This window comes from Lathyrus oleraceus, chromosome 5 (assembly GCF_024323335.1).
Source record: "Lathyrus oleraceus cultivar Zhongwan6 chromosome 5, CAAS_Psat_ZW6_1.0, whole genome shotgun sequence".
In the NCBI taxonomy this organism is placed as follows: Eukaryota; Viridiplantae; Streptophyta; class Magnoliopsida; order Fabales; family Fabaceae; genus Lathyrus; species Lathyrus oleraceus.
In genome coordinates, this window is record NC_066583.1 from 292,960,439 (window position 1) to 292,963,749 (window position 3,311).

A 3,311-nucleotide genomic window follows, 5' to 3' on the forward strand; every position below is an offset into this window, starting at 1 on the left:
AAGAGGGACTCAATTTGGAGTTATGAATCAAAAGTTATGGCACTTTGAACTTCCATGCATACTTTGCAATCATTGGACCATAATTCCTCAACCATTCATCAGATAATCATGATCTTGGACTTTTTGGAAAGAGGAGAGAAAGATCTTCAACTTTCATGTTGACCAAAAATTCATTTGAAGCTTCTTTAATGTTGGAAAGTTAAGTTGAATGTAAACCAAAAACTTGCCATTTTTGGAAACTTGAAATTACAGGTCACTTTCCATTTTGGGAAACTTTTGATTTGGCTTCAAAATCTTCAAGATAGATGTTTAACATGATGAATAAGCCTTGTTTGAACATGAATAGGATGTCTCAGATCATTTCCCACACCTCAAAGCCTTCAATTGACTGCACAGTTGATCACATGGTCCTCAGATGACCTTGACAATGCCTGATGAATTTGAGCCTCAACCACTTGGGGAATTTGCTCCAAAATGAACCTCTAGCTCATATAAGCTCAAGATAATGATGTGTGGTCCTCAAACCAAGAAAATACCATCTGCTCTTGCTCAAAGGAAATCCTTGAATTGCCTTGACCTGATGAATGCTTAGACTGCAAAACAAATGTTAGATGACATATTTTTGGTACTTTTGGTTAGTGATTAAACAAGAAAAGCAATGATATACAATGCAAGCAATGTCTGGTGATCAAGAACCACTCACAAGAGACCCCACCCAAAGGAAAGGAAGGCAAGATGCTTAGAGATCCTTGAGGCTATGCTATGAATGATATGATGCCATGAGGGATCTCAGGGATAAAATTGGGGTCTTACAGATCCCAAACATCGTTTATGGTGAATTGATTTAGTTTATCTTGCAAGACCAGAATGCATTCATTATCCAGGAGAGGTTCATCAATGGAGGTGGGTTCTATCAGAGACACCAAACCTAGAAGGGTTTCTTCAGAGGGTCTAAATGAAGATCTAGTTCTGACTGGAGCATTCTTATCTCCCATAATCAGTTCTTCAAAATGATAAGTTCTTGATCTACTCTTCTTCTGATGAGTTGGATCAATAGTTGCTTCTGGTTGAGTCGTTTCTTCAGATTCTTTAGCCTAGCCTTCTGAGTATTTTTCCTCAGAGACAATTTCTTTAGATTATGAAAGATTCATCTTCAGATCTGCAAATTTCTTAACTAGCTTTGACTTTTCAGGGTTAAGCTTATCATTCAATCTAACATGAATTGATTCTTCAACAATTCGTGTTTCTGTATTAAATATTCTATAGCCTTTAGAGCGTTCTGAATATCCTAACAGTAAACACTTATATACCTTAGAGTCAAACTTGCCAAGATTCTCTTTAGTGTTTAACATAAAGCATTCACATCTAAAAGGATGAAAGTAAGAAATGTTGGGCTTTTTGTTCTTCCATAATTCTTACGGAGCCTTACCCATAATAGGTCTGATAGAAATCATGTTCTGAATATAACATGTTGCGTTGACTGCTTCTGCCCAGAAATGCTTATCCATATTAGTTTCTTGGATCATGGTACGAGTCATTTCTTGTAAAGTCCTATTCTTCCTTTCTACAACTCCATTTTGTTATGGAGTTCTAGGACAGGAGAAATCATGGGAAATACCATTTGAATCAAAAAGATTTTCAAAGTGTTTATTTTCAAATTTGCCACCATGATCACTTCTGACTTTGACTATTTTGCAATTAATTTTTGTTTGCACTAGTGAGAAGAAGGTTGAGAACACAGAGTGAGACTCATCCTTGTGTTTCAAGAACTTTACCCATGTCCAACGACTATAGTCATCAATAATGGCTAATCCATACTTTTTTTCCATTGATAGAAGCAGTTTTCACTGGTATAAACAAATCAATATGCAGAAGTTCTAATGGTCTATAGGTAGAAACAACAGTTTTAGCTTTGAAATATGTTTTAGAAAACTTGCCTTTCTAACATGCTTCACAAAGAGCATCTGAAGAGAAATTCAGTTTGGGTAGACCTTTGACTAATTCAAGCTTATTTAGAAGAGAAATCCTTCTCATGCTAACATGACCCAAAAGTCTATGCCAGACCCATTGCTCTTTGTTAATAGACATTAGACATTTTACATTTTGATATTCAAGATCAGAAAGTCTAATTTTATAAATGTTGTTTTTCCTCTTTCCATTAAAAAGGATTGTGCCATCTTTCTTACTAACATCCTTACAAGACTTTTGATTGAAGATGATATCATAACCATTGGCACTAAGTTGGCTAATGGATAATTGATAATGCATTAGACCATCAACTAAAAGAACATTAGTAATCGAAGGAAGTTTACCGTTACCAATGGTTCTAGAGCTAATGATCTTTCCTTCCTGGTTTCCTCTGAAACCAACAAAGCCTTCAGGCTTAAGTTCCAATCTTGGAACATAGACCTTCTTCCCATCATGTGTCGCGAGCATCCACTATCCAGGTACCATGATTAATGTTTCAGCTGAATTGTTAAGGATGTCTGCAACATAAATGATTTTATCCTTAGGTACCCATTTTATGGGCCCTCTTTTGTTAGTTTTTACAGAGTTTCTTACAACTTTGGGTCTTTTAGCAGAAGGATAATCATGATAGATTTGTGCATGATACTTAGGTTTCAGAACTGAGTTCTTATCCTGAGTATGCTTCCGTGTTTATGCAGTAATATTAGACTCAGTGCCAACAGGCACGAAATGCAGACAGAGAGGTTTTGGTTTAACCTTCTGACTTTCGTCAAGTTTTGTAGTTTATGTATAACCCAAACCTTTCCTGTCATTTCTGCTAACTCCATAGATCAGGGAAGCCATTTTGCTTTTATCTATGCTTTTAGCCAGAAAGTAATATAATTCTCTATCATACCTGATGACGCAATCAGTACTAGAAGCTTCTGAAGTTATTTCCTCCTCTAGTTTTGAATTTTTGCTTTTCAAAGCAGAGTTATTACTTTCTAAAGAAAATACTTTTTTGTTTAGAGAGGAAAAATCATTCTCAAGCTCTTTTTAAGTTTCAGAAGCAATTACTTGGACTTGTTTAAGGTCCTTGTATTTGCTTTGAAGACTCAAGTACTTTTCCAGCATTTCAGAAAGACAACTTTCAATATCAGAACGAGATAGATTAGAGAATACCTCTTCAGAATCGGAGTTTGATTCTGATTCTGACAGAACCTTGTGTTATGGTTCCTTAGAGCTTGTGGGATCCTCAGTAGTTGCCATAAGTGAAACATTAGATTTTTCTTCGTCAGAATCTTCTTCTTCAGATTCTGAGTCATCCTAGGTAGTCATCATCCTCTTCTTGACTTCGGAGAAGT